Here is a 14,315-nt window from a genome sequence, read left to right as displayed (position 1 = left end):
TTTTTATATAAAATATATATTTATATATATATATTTTTTATTTATTTTTTCTTGTCATGTACTATGTTATTTTCGCATCATGGAGGTTGCATTATGATGAATGATTATATTAATATTGATCTAATGACAAACTATTTACTTAAGTGTAATAACTCGACATGAAAATCATCCAAGATTCCAAAGTAGAAGATATTAACTTCTCTTTTTTTTGGGAATTGTGTTTTAATTTGAAATGTTGTGAAAGTAAAGTGACGTAAAAGAAAAAGCAAGAAAACCATGTGATATAGTCTAAGATTCTCTATGTTGTGGGGGGCAGAGAAGGGAAATCTTGAACTGTGGTCTATTTGTTAAAAAAGGAAGAAAGAATCCTTCTTTTTAAAAATATATAAATAATCGTACTAAGGGAAAGATCAAAGAAGTGGTCATTTAATTCCCGTGGGCCTTTGATTTTCTTATCCATTCAAATGTTTTTGGGAGCATAGATTAAGGTTTTGGATTTAGCGGACTTAAAATTTGTCTCGATATGTGATTAGTTGTTTATTTAGATTTTGTGCTAAATAGTTTATTCCATTTTGTAATATTTATATTTACTGTTTTATTAAATTAGAGCACCTTGTACTAACTTTGATATATTAACATGACACCAAAGTTTCTTTACATTTTTAATCTTCATTAAAATTTTTTTTTGCTAACTTTTCTAATGTAATTTTATCAGTAATTTTTGCACGTCTCTTTATCTTTTTTCGGATTTTTTCTTCAAATCATCTCTAATTTATCTAAAAGTTCAAATTATTCAGTAAATCTTATCTAATCATTAATATTTAAGTATCATATCTTAATAAAATAATATATATATTTTATATAAAAATTATCAAACACAAAAAAGATTAATATGGCTTGCCACGAACACTAGTTATTATTAACAACTTAAAAATTGTCAAAAGATTAATCATATTGTAGGAGAGAAGCCCTTCATGAACTGGCAGATTTCTATTATAAAGATATCCACGATCATTTGGTAAAAATTTGAGATAATGTGATCTATTCTATTTACAAAAAATATAATATAAATAAAAAACATAAAGAATTCAATGTTGATATTGCTTGGTAGTTTTTCTTGTTGATTTTTATCTCACGCGTTACATATACTGTTCAAATCAATTTTTTTTTTTTTCATTTTGTATGATAAATACAAATCTAAGTGATCATAAATAACACATAAATTTACGTTTGCTTGATCTTATTCGTGTATTTTATTGGTACTCTTGGAAAAGAAAACACACAGCTAAGGCCCTGATTTGTCAACAATCTTATGTCAATTTTAAATGTAGTGCAATCGTGCATAATACTTCTCAGAAACGGGTGCTTAAAATACACAAAAATTGATATGTGATAGTCTCACTTGTCAATTTTGTGATACAGTTCTCCAATTCGACTCGATTTATTAAAAATTATTATTTTTTCATTATAATTATGAATCGAGTTGACTCGTAAATATTGTGAATTGGAATTTTGTTTGGTTACATGTACGAGGATATTGTAAACAATTGTCTAAACAAATAAAGCCCAAAAATATAGAAGAGAAAAATTATAGAGTAATATGGGCTAACAAGAGAGAGCCCAAAGATATATTGCATATGGAATAACATAATGTTTTGAAATAACAAGAAAAAGAGTAAGAGTAAAAGGAAAAAGGCCCAAATTTGATTAATGAAACAAGAAAGAGGGCAGTCGGGAAAAAAACTAAAAAGGCATTGCTATACCTAAAATATTCCTATTCTTATGATAAATTTTAATATTTGGATTCATAATGCAGTATGTGATTTCTAATTGAAATATGAGGGATACGATAATGTTTATGGTTTTAAAGGATGGAGAGGCTAACTTGATGTGGAGCATAGAATAAGCAGATCTAATTGGTGAGTAAGTCCTTTGTGAGACTGTGTCACAGAACTATCTATGTGTGACGAGTCAATAAAATTATTTCATGAACTTGGTCGAATGAGATATCTACATGTATAATAAAATTAACTTGGGAGATCTTTTAAAAAAAATAATTTTTTCTTGATTGATTTGACTTTTCTGTGTCATATGAATTAACATAAAAGCTCGAACTTTAAACATGAACTTCCAAAATGGGACAAAATCCTAAAATACAGTAAAAAAAAAAAAAAAAAACTATTGACGGTATCAATAAATCTCACTTGATACTGTTTATTGATTTAAAAATTGACCCAGTATCTGAAAAGATATGCAGTCGAATATTTACATGATAAAAGTAAATTATATAATTATTGGGATAAAATACAGAGGAAAACATGGATAATTATGTAATTATCATATCGTGAATGATAATATACAGTAAAAGTTGAAAACGAAAACAGTGAGTAACAGTGTTTGTAATTGTGATCCAAACAGGGACACGCTTTGACCCCAAGCAAAACAGGGTCATATTTACATTTTACGAGGTGCCCCACTAACTATGTCTAAATAAATAAGCATTAAACAAAAAGTAAATTGAGTGACAACCACAATGTCAAATCAAATATCACGTCTGTTTTTGTTTGCTTACAATTTAATTTATTAATTTTTAAATCTTTCCATTCTATTTAAAAAAAATTCTTATTTTTTTTACAATATTTCGGAACACAAAAAACTTATATCAAATTATTTCACAAATCAATTTTATGAGACATATATTATATTTGAGTCATCCAAAAAAAGGATTACTTTTATGCAAAAAAAATTAATATTTTTTTTATTCTAAATATGAGTAAAATTGATGCGTATCAAAAATAAAGATATGTGAGACCATCTCAAAAAAATCTATTCAAAATTTTATAACATCCGAGTTCAGCATATCAATTAATTTTACATGTTTAATTTTACATGTTAAAACCATCCTTTATATTTGAGAATGCAATAATTATCCAATCATTCTGTTTTTTTCCTTTTTTTGTGTTCAATTATCGTGATACGATTATTAGTTAATTGATAATATGAATTATGGGTCACACTCTGATATGGATATAAAATACTATCCAAATATTACACAGAGTCCTCCCCTAATGTTATGTCATTTTCTATGTGCGCGTGCTTTCATTATGTATGGTATATTTCAAGTAATTTCCGTCCATTCAGTAACGAATTTAAAATTTAATTTAATGCCTACCTAGGAAATAAAATTTTGTGATTATTTGAATTTTTTTAGGAACAATTTGTGGCATGATGTTATATATCATCGCTGGCTGGGCTATGTTAAAATACTATATTTATTTCTTTTTTTTTAAAAAAAAGTTGATCAATGAATTATATTTATCGAGAGCAATAATTGTCATATCTACATAGAGATCGAACCATAACATAAAATTATTGTACGACTTTAAAAATCTAAATTACATAATTGCAAATATATTTTTTGATCAAACGACAAACATTCAGCACGATATTCTCATGTTGAGTAGTTTACCGCCGAAACCATCTGATCTACAGTATATTGACATGAATTGAGACCTCCTACTGTTTTGCCTGGTTCGACTGCTCATACATAAAACGTTACCACGTTTTTTTTAAAAAAAAATAAACGTTATCGTGTTACTTTACTCTATAATTATTGGCGGAAACTAATAAATTTGAAACTAATAAATTTTAGGGGGGGAAATTGTAATGATCTTCAGTATTAATTATTAAGTACAAAATAACGAGATAAACCAATTAGATATTATCTCAAAGCAAGCGCGCCTTTGGGCTTAACCTTGGGGACATGTGAGTCCTATATTTCTGTCTTTGAAAGTCTAATTAATCAATAATTTCAATTCTACGTAACTTTTCCGATGGTGGGCTTTAATGACTTTCATTAATGCATGTGATATCGTGGGATTGCATGGAAGTAAGAAATCGTTGTATTCAATATTATTTACTTCATTCACACACACACACACACACACACACACACACAGACAGTATGAGTTGTGTTTATATTTTCAGATTTACAGTTAAAATCGCGTGAAGATTCTGACTCTTGAAGTTAAAATGATAAATATACTATTAAAACAATTGACTTTTCTGAAAATATAACAACTACGTAGAATTGAAATTATTGATTAATTAGACTTTCAAAGACAGAAATATAGGAGTCACCCTTGATACGTCCAATAATTGTATTCCCAAAGTTCTTTTTTTGTCTCCAAGATCAATTAATTAATAAATAATCTCCAAGAAACAAAAAAGCAAGAACAAAAGTTTATGCAAACTTGATATATATATATATATANTATATATATATATATATATATATATAACCAAACTAATAATTTTTTCTAAAGTCTTCTGAAATTTTTGAACAGTTTCTGCTCGAACTCTACTATATAACGGAGTGTTGGTGCATTGATTATGGAACAAAACTAAGTGAATGAAACTTGAGTAATTCTGAAGATAAAACAGTCTCGAAACACTTTGATTCACCGAAATTACATTTACTTTTTTTTCTACGGCATGGAGATTTTGTTTCTACACTTGCATCTCCAAGCCTCTGGATAGTACTCCAATGGCATACTCAAACCAGGCTGAATCGAAATGTGGACTGGTGTACATGGCGCACATCTCCCACACTTGGATCTGCAACTCGGCGGCGATGATCCAGGGCCGCCGAGTCGCCGCCTAGAGTACACAACTTGCTCCATCATCTCGTCTCTTAATTTCCTTCCCCCAACACCTGTATTATATGCCCGCACATTTGGACGTTACGTTAAGCACTCAAGAAACGACATTAATATTGTACAGTTCATTCATGGTGATTTTGAGTGCACTTACTGAATTTGAATGATGGGTTGGAGCCAAGAACGGAGCCGGAGGCAAAAAGAAGAAACGTAATGGCGGCCACAGACAGAGTTGATTGGCGGTGGCGGTGGCTGTGGCGGTTGTGCAATATGGCCATTGCTCCTCAAGTGGTGGCTCGCGACCGTGAAGGTACAGTGGTGCAGAGGGCAGTAAAAATACTTGTGGGTTAATTATAATATATGTGAACTTGGGATGTGGATGTGTACTTTTGTAGGAAGTTTGATCGCAAAAGCTCGAGAAAAGAGGAAAGTTGGAGAAAAGGAAAATTGATTGTGAGTTGTGGCTGTTAATGTTATTGCTGTTATTGTTGCGTGCAAGCGTGTGGATGAGTCCCAAGTCAAACATTATTCAACTACTCTCTTCATATATAATGGTCTTATTTTTGGTATTTTTTTAGATAACTTTATGAATTGTATGATATAATTTCTACAAAGTTTTGTTTTTGAAGTAGATGTTTCCAATTCTAGATATATATAATATCAAATAATGATATTTGTAGTAATATATTCATTTAAAACAAGACATAATTATAACTAAGACAGGCTTGTGTCAATTAGATGTGATTTTAGAGTCATGTATTTGTAGAACTCACTCTTATCATTAGGATATAAATCACATCGTAAATAAATAAATATTTATATATACAGTTTTGTTACCTTGTTCATCTCAGTGTNCATGCTCATATATGTGTGTATATATATTTATATTTCCTTAATGTATCAGTTGGTATATGTATATTGTTTTTGAAAGAGTTGGTAGATATTCTTTGACTGAGAATACAGTATAGAATTTGTTATTATTGGGTTGATTCCATATATTTTGCAAGCTGGTGAAGCATATTTTTTGGTCAAAATTTTGGGATTCATTTTTTGTTGTTTTGTTATATTTTCAATGTGTACGTAATCCAAGTTGAAAACTTGGTTTCTTAATTGGTAGATTGATTGGGAAAATTTAAAACAAAGGGAACCATACTTGCATGCTTCACTCGACGATGGTCTGTTGTCGTAAATTGAATTTAATAATCACGTTTTGATCAAACCATTCTCTTCGTTGGATGTGCGATCAAGTTTTAAAGAAAGACATTTTATTCGACTAAGCATAATATTGGAAGGGCTCAGATTTAATTTATGTCAAAACAATTGGATTTTCTTGCATTTGTCCTATTTGAATGGATATATTGATTACCGAATCGAAAATTCAAATTTAGCATTGGAACGTTATATTGTTCGTAAATAAATTTGGGTGGTCAATTTACGATTTCCACTAATATACACTTTTTCAATATTGATACATATCTCATAGTGTTGACATGATATCGAACACGCTAACATTTCGATATTATGTCAACACTATGTTAAAAAAACCAAATTATAAAAATAAAAATAAAAAAATACTCAAATTACACACCCAAACATTGATCATGTTTAAACAGTCTATTGGTTGTTGACGTATCTAATCTTGTGTAAGCATTCTCGAAGAAAAATGTAAATAAATTGTAAAGTAAATGACTATATACATATGAATGTTTACAAAAATTATTATGAGACGTTATCATGAGTCAATTTTGTGAGACAAACTTTTTATTTGGATCATCCATGAAGAAATATTATTTTTACACTAAAAATATTATTTTTCATTATAAATATAGACAAAATATAATTTTTTAAGGGATAAATAAAATTCGATACAAATATATTGGGATGATAACCCATGAGAAAGCATATAGCTTACCCTCTGAATCTATCAAATAGTTACAGTGCCCAACACACCGTCTATTGTAAGCACTCAGGGCATACCCCGGATCGGATCAACATTTACAAATACTCGGAGAATATCCTCGGTTACTATTATAATATCAAACTATTTGTATCTCGATCATCAAAATGACAGGCACATACCCAAATGACCGAGATAACATGTACACAACCGTAAAGCTCGTGCCATGGCCCGTAACCGCAGCCGCCGCCACATATACTATATTGCTATTTGCCCATCTGATATGCGATACATGAGATTGGCATCAAGTGTGGGTGCAGTATCCTCAAATGTTCTTGTGGAGAGACCGTTGCTAACAGTAGGCTAAATATTGCTCGAAGTACCACTCTTCCATCAAAAAGGATAGCAAAACAATTTCCACAGAGGAGGGTATACAAATACACGGGAAATACCTCGGATTTCCAAATAAGATAATTTACATGACATCGATTCAAATTGTCATCTAAATAGGCAGTGACAAGTCGGTAAGACAAACATAGGAATTTTTGTAAAATAATTTCATGAGTCAATTTTGTGAAATGAATCTTAAATTCGTCCCAACTCATGAAAAATTATTGTGGTTAGTATGAATCGAGTTGACTCGTATAATAAATATAAATCCGTGAGATCGTCTCACAAAAGACTAACTCAGGTAAAAAAATTTAATGAGTTAATATTTAAAATTGGATTTGCGATATATTATCATATTCGTAATTGTGAAGTGTCTGTACAACATGGTTTACGGTTTGCATGATTTTTTCACATGAGACCAAGTTATCATACAAAGAATGACTTCGTGAAGCAAAAAGAAAACCTAAAACGAAATATCTTCATCTACACAAAAATAAACCCACCCCATTAGAGGAGTTGGGTTTCTATGACCTAACTTTTTAAGGTTCAAGTCAAATTTAAGGTATGCTTGAAAAAAAATAAAAACAAAAACTAAAAAATGTCAGATCAAATGTCCATAAAGCAGAAGTAGGCCCATTCAGTTTGAGACAAATATACTCCTAGCATCTAGTCAAAGTTTGCTGGGTGAAAGCCCAGAGAGTTTCAACAAGTAAAAATCATAAGCGCGTTCGAATGGGCCCAAATGGATGAGGCGAGCAAATGTGATCCATTTGTGAGAAACTGGTGTTTATTTCTTAGCCGCTGTGAGTGAGCCATACAAAACATCGGATCGGCTCGGCTCGGGAGGTCGGATTTGGTAGATCGTGGTTGCTCGAATAGGCCATGTTTGAATAGGTTGGCCAGCAAGTCGGCTCATCCAGTCTGCTTAAATTGGAAACGGTTCTCTTGTAGTTCGACCAACTTTGCCCGGATGATCTCACGGATGACCTATGGTTCTGGTTGAGCTGTTGGATTTCTATTTCCTCGAGGTATTGTGACTTGTGAGAGTGCTGAGCTCACACTATAATAGGGTATCATTATATTTGACAAAATATGAAAAATCACTCATTAATAACAATAAAAAAAATTTTAGAAAAAAATGTTTGAAAGAAAAGCACTCAAATTTTAAAATTAATAATAAAAGAAAATAGCATGATTGGATTAATAAACTTTGAATTTTGTTCAACCAGTTAGGTATCTCTCACATCTTGACTTTGTACCTTTCAATAAAATTAAAAACCATAAATGTAGATGAATATTATGCTAAACTCGTGCTTTTCTTCAGCAATACTATATGAACGTATGTAAGATGAACATTTATTCTCGTATGTGTTGTCCAATGAAGGAAATGTAGATATCGCATATAAGAATAAATATTCACCTTTTGATCCAGTCTTGAAATCATATCTTAAAAATAACATCTCGTTACAAGTACATGGAGAGATTTATAAAAGATATGAATAAGACAAACAAAATGAAAGATAAGTTAACATTGGGTTTTTTTTAAAAATAATTTAATTTTAAAATTTTTTTTCAAAAATAATGTAAAAAAAAAAACATTTCCAAAACTACTGCAATCCGCGCTTACGTGGAGCAGCGTCCGCGCTTCGTAAGCACGGACGCTGGTCCACGTAAGTAACGGAATATTGTAGCGACGGAATATATATAAAAACTGTCGCTAATTAGCGACGGTTTTAAAATTGAATCAGCGACGGTTTATAAACCGTCGTTAATTTTAGCGACGGTTTTAAAACCGTTACTTTATTGGAATCAGCGACAGTTAATAAGCCGTCGCTAATTAGCGACGGTTTTTGAACCGTCGCTAAATGCCAAAATACCTATCTTCACACGCCACGCATAATTGTATCAACAGCGTGCACATGTACGTCGCGGATAATCTTGAACTTTCAACGGTTTGCAACTTTGCAGCGTGCAATATACGCTGCGGAAAAAGAATTTGCGCGCTGCGAAAAGCCATTTTTGTTGTAGTGAAGATATAGAAAAAAACAGACAATAAGCTCATCAAAAAATAAGTTTTTTCAGGAACCTCTACTATGCAACCTAGTTTTTTCAGGAACCTCTACTATTCAACCTAGTTTTTTCAGTGATTCAGGGGTGGCTGACTTTGGTTTGTTTGGTCAGCAGGATTTTAAGACTTCGTCTTGGTCGAACATACACAGTTTTACAAATTTGCTTAATGTTGGTCCGCAGTATCTTGTACATGACATTCGACCACATAATGATGTCGAGGAAAATGAACAACATTCAATTGAGATATCCCAGTCTTGATGAATTTCTTGTTTTTTTTTCTCTGTCTTCACTACAACAAAGATGGCTTTTCGTAGCGCATATTGCACGCTGCAAAATTGCAAGTCGTTGAAAGTTCAATATTATCCGCGGCGTACATGTGCACGCAGGTGGGTGGTATTTCCAATTAGCGACGGTTTTTGAACCGTCGCTGATTCCAATACAGCGACGGTTTTAATAAACCGTCGCTGATTCAATTTTAGCGACGGTTTTTATATATATTCCGTCGCTTATGCGACCAGCGTCCGTGCTTACGAAGCGCGGACGCTGCTCACGCCCTCCATAAGCGCGGATTGCAGTAGTTTTGGAAATGTTTTTTTTTTAAAATTTTTTTTAAAGTTAAATTATTTTTAAAAAAAACCCGTTAACATTAACCTATTTCCAAATTGTCCAAAATAATTTAAGTTCAACGACTTTTGAACTTTCAATTACTATAAAAAGAGGTTCATATATCTCAGTTGTGATGTTTAAAATGACATTCAATCTCATGTTTTATACCAACAGTATAGTATTGCACACGCATTTCATTTATGTAAATTAATTAAATATACATTATTATTTCCAAATATGTATTATGTCTATGTTGAAGAAAGGCGTTTAAGATAATAAGAATACAAAAAGATTGATACACTGTATTAGAGCTTTAATATTTCATATATAATTATTTTCTGGATGAATGATTTAGGAAATTAAAAAATATGAACAGATTAAAATTTGGAAAAATCATACATTAGTAATTAATAATATATCGATATAGATACAAAACGAAATATATGACACAAAGATATTAATTGGTGCCATGTAGTATTATACTATTATTATATACTTGAAAGGAGAAAATTTCAAATCGCCCTTAAAATTCAATGTCCATGGTTCTAGTCTTTTAAAATTAATTTAACATAACAAAATAGTACTTTCCGGGAAATTTCACTTGTCTTCAAACATAATAATTTATAAAATACTTCCCTAAAAATGTTACTTTTTAAAAAATTATAGTAAGGTGAAGATTACACAAAACAATGAAAATCAACGGGAAGCAAAATTAGGCTAGGGATGATAGTAGACCTGGTCAAGTCAGGTTTAAATTTAGTCAAATGGGTCGAGAGACGGGTGTAACAAGCTAAAAATAGATATGGGACGGGATTATAGATTTAAATGAATCCATCGGTATACGTATATTATTCAGCATTTGTGAATAATATTAGTATATAGTTGATGTTATTTTTGTAGGATAATGATATTAGAATAAACTGTTTTCAATATTTTGCTATTTCTTCTATAATTTTTAATGTGTTACTTTTTATATTTAATTTTTTTCAAGATTGTTCTCAACAATTTAGTTATCATCTATAGCTTACTCGAAATAATTCAAATTTGAGAAAATGCGATTATAGGTGGTAATATGATATTTGTGTACGGTATATATATCCAATCATTCGACGGATATGTGAACGGTGATAAAATTGAATATCCGATTAAGATATATAATAATGAATATAATAAATGAGGATGAGGACATAGAATATGAAATATTACTCAAACCCGACTCATTGTCATCCCTAAATAAAACAGAAGTTTACCGATAATTAAAGTTTATTCATATATTAAACTATAAGTTTATTGCTATTCTAAACTTGAATTTCTTAGTAATACAAACAGTTTGTACAATACTATAATAAATTATTGATACCATACAAGGATATTATCCAAGGAACTGGAAGTTTTTGGATTGATAAATAAGAAAATTATTGGAACAAAACCATATGATTTTAGGCTTTCTAAGATTGGCAAAAACATGTGTGAGACGATCTCACGGGTCGTATTTGTGAGACGAATATCTTATTTGGGTCATTCGTGAAAAATTATTACTTTTTATGCTAAAATATTATTTTTTATTGTGAATATCAGTATGGTTGAGTCGTCTCACAGATAAAGATTCGTGAGACCGTCTCACAAAAGACCTACTCTTCTAGATTTCTTATGTGTTAATTAAATTTGATACGACTATCAATAATTTAAATTGAGATTGAATCCCCTTATTGTCATTACCAATAATTGTTTGATCACTTGACACAGAGAAATATCTTTTCCGGCCACTTGAAGATTGAGAAAATATCATTGATCCCAAAATGTCATACATTAAGTGTAATGGGTGGATTTATTTTGTGAATTGCACTCACATAGTCACTTAAAAATATCATTTTATGTTAACATTCGAGTAAGATCTAGCTTTTCGCCAACCCAAAGACAATTTATCTTTTGCAAGATGTGCATATGCAATCTATATTTAATATCTACATAAAACTAGATCTCAGAAAATTTTTGTGTTTACAAGAGGTGGCACTGATATATCATGGAAGTATGCAAAACAAGCTTTAAGGACGACATTATCAAACCAATCTGAAATTATTGCAATGCATGAAGCAAGTCGAGAATGCATATAATTGAGATCCATGACACAACGTATTCAAGAATCATACAAACTACTCGGTTATGTTTTTGTATGAGGTGTGGATAAATAGATAAACATTTACTTAACGATTGGTTAGGTATGATTTGTAATATTACAAATCTATACATATTATAAAAGTGTGAACTAAGGTCAAAGTTTTTCTATTGTGTATTGTCAACTTTGTCTTTAGTTTGTACATACAATAGAAATTTAGTAAGGATATTTTTGTAAAATCAGTTATAATGATGAGGACAAATTTGTCAAACTACATTTATTCTAGATAATGATCAAGTTGCCAAGAAAGCTAAAACTCTAAAATTATTTTATTTTTATTTTCTTGTAGATGAATTGAACAAACTTTTTTCACAAAAAATATTAATTTGAAAAGATTGAAATACCAAAATATATTGGTTTTATTTTTTTATAAATCAAGTGAAAAGAATTTTTTCAGAAAAAACTTAATTTGTAGTTTTTCTCACAAAAAAGTTAATTTGTAGAAGATTAAATACTAAAATTCTTTGGTTTTATTTGCTTGTAAATAAAATGAAAATATTTTTTTCAAAAAAATACTTAATTGTATAAAGATATGATGTTAAATATATTTTATTTTACGTTAATTAAGATTAATTATTTTGAAACGAATAATTAAACTAATGAAGCCAAATAATTAAACTAATTTTCTTTTTGTTTTACCAAGGTTGGTGTCATGAAGAAGGTTAGACATTTAATTACATTTACAAAATGATACAAGAATTATCAGATATAAATATAGATAATCCTAATAAATATTTCGTGGGTATTTATTCTATCTATATTTCTTTATAAAAAAGAAAGTCGACTAATAATTTTCAAAGTCTTGGTTTATTACTAAAATTTAACGATATAAGATTGCATAAATATATTTGTATTAATTTTATCTATTTTTTCCTCTTTTTAAAGGCTATAAACTATAACAATTACTTTATGAGATATTCTTGCAATTAACGAAGGAGTATTTTTATAAGAGATATATATTGACAAAACAGTTACAGCTTTTTGTAAACTTAAAATATATATCTTTGAATGTAAATTTTTAATTTGGTGAGGATGTTTTTGTAAAATCAATTATTATGATGATGTCAAAATTGTCAAGGTAAGGATCAAGTTGCCAAGAAAACTAAAACTCCAAAATTCATTGGTTTTTATTTTCTTGTAGATGAATTGAACATATTTTTTTTTCCAAAAAATATTAATTTGAAAATATTGAAATACAAAAATTCATTGGTTTTATTTGTTTATTTATAGATGAAGTGAAAATAATTTTTTCCCAAAACAATTAGTTTGTAAAATATTGAAATACCAAAATTATTTTGTTTTATTTGGTTGTAAATATAGTGAATTTTTTCCACGAAATACACATTATTTGTGTAAAGACATGATTTTAAATATCCTTTATTTTACATTAATTGAGATTATTTAATTTAAAACGACGAAATAAAATAATGAAGCCAAATAATTAAATCATGTGTGTTGGTGTTATGAAGAAGGTTCGACAGTTAATTACATTTCACAAAAATGATACGAAGCATTATCGGATATAGAAGAAAGATGACCTTATAAATATTTCGTGAGTATTTATTCTATCCATATTTCTTTATAAAAAAAATCCAACAAATATTTTTCAAAGCCTTAGTTTATTTTTAAAATTTAACAATATATGATTGAATGCATATAGTTTTACTAATTTTAAATATTTTTCGTCTTTGTAAATGTCAAAAATTATAACAATTAATACTTATTTGATGATATTGCAATTGACAAAAATGTATTTTTATAAAAGATGGATATAAGAAAATCAATTATAACTTTATGTAATCTGAAATGACATATGTTTGAAGGTAAAATTTTAAAATTATTATGAATAAATCTTTACAAAAATTATCATTAGCATTACTCAATATTTCTCCTTATGATTGATAATAAGAAAGGTCAAAACTATTTGGTTCTTATTTGCTTATAGATGAAGTGAACATATATTTTTCACAAAATATTAAATTGAATGTGATTTGTTTTATTTTGTAAATCTATAATCTTTTGAATGAGTTTATATATGCAAGAAGTTTCTCAAGAAAAAAAAATTAATATATAAAAATTTGATACTTCCAATAATATAGTATGAAATATAAAAAAAAATATGTTGGTCGTAATTTTGAATTTTTGTATTTAAATAATATATTGCATAAATCTGTTATATCACTAAGAGTTGAACACTTTTTGATAAATTAATATCATATTAATTAAATCATATTTTTCAGTTGTCTAGAAGATGAAATAACCAAAATTCATTGGTTTTATTTGCTTGTAGATTAAGTTAAAAGATTTTTTTACAAAAAAGAAACATAATTTGTAGAAGACTGAAATAACAAAATTCTTTGTTTTTGTTTGCTTGTAGATTAAACGAAAAAATTTTTCCACAAAAAACTTAATTTGTGTGAGACTTGTAGAGGCATCAAATAGAGAAGAATATACATTTCTTCTCAAAATAGGCAAAACAATTTAAATAATTTATAATTGAACACATTCAAATATATGA

At 29.1% G+C, this 14,315-nt stretch overlaps 1 long non-coding RNA gene across 1 annotated transcript; it reads right to left on the bottom strand.

The window, feature by feature from the left end:
* Positions 1–4,412: 4,412 nt before the first annotated feature.
* On the bottom strand, positions 4,413–5,147 carry LOC140969600 (uncharacterized). Its single transcript, XR_012173960.1, has 2 exons — positions 4,813–5,147; positions 4,413–4,714 (listed from the first exon to the last, which is right to left on the bottom strand). It is a non-coding gene; the product is annotated as an uncharacterized lncRNA (long non-coding RNA).
* Positions 5,148–14,315: the final 9,168 nt, after the last annotated feature.

This window comes from Primulina huaijiensis, unplaced genomic scaffold (assembly GCF_012295235.1).
Source record: "Primulina huaijiensis isolate GDHJ02 unplaced genomic scaffold, ASM1229523v2 scaffold42415, whole genome shotgun sequence".
In the NCBI taxonomy this organism is placed as follows: Eukaryota; Viridiplantae; Streptophyta; class Magnoliopsida; order Lamiales; family Gesneriaceae; genus Primulina; species Primulina huaijiensis.
This window is presented reverse-complemented; position numbering and strand designations above follow the sequence as displayed.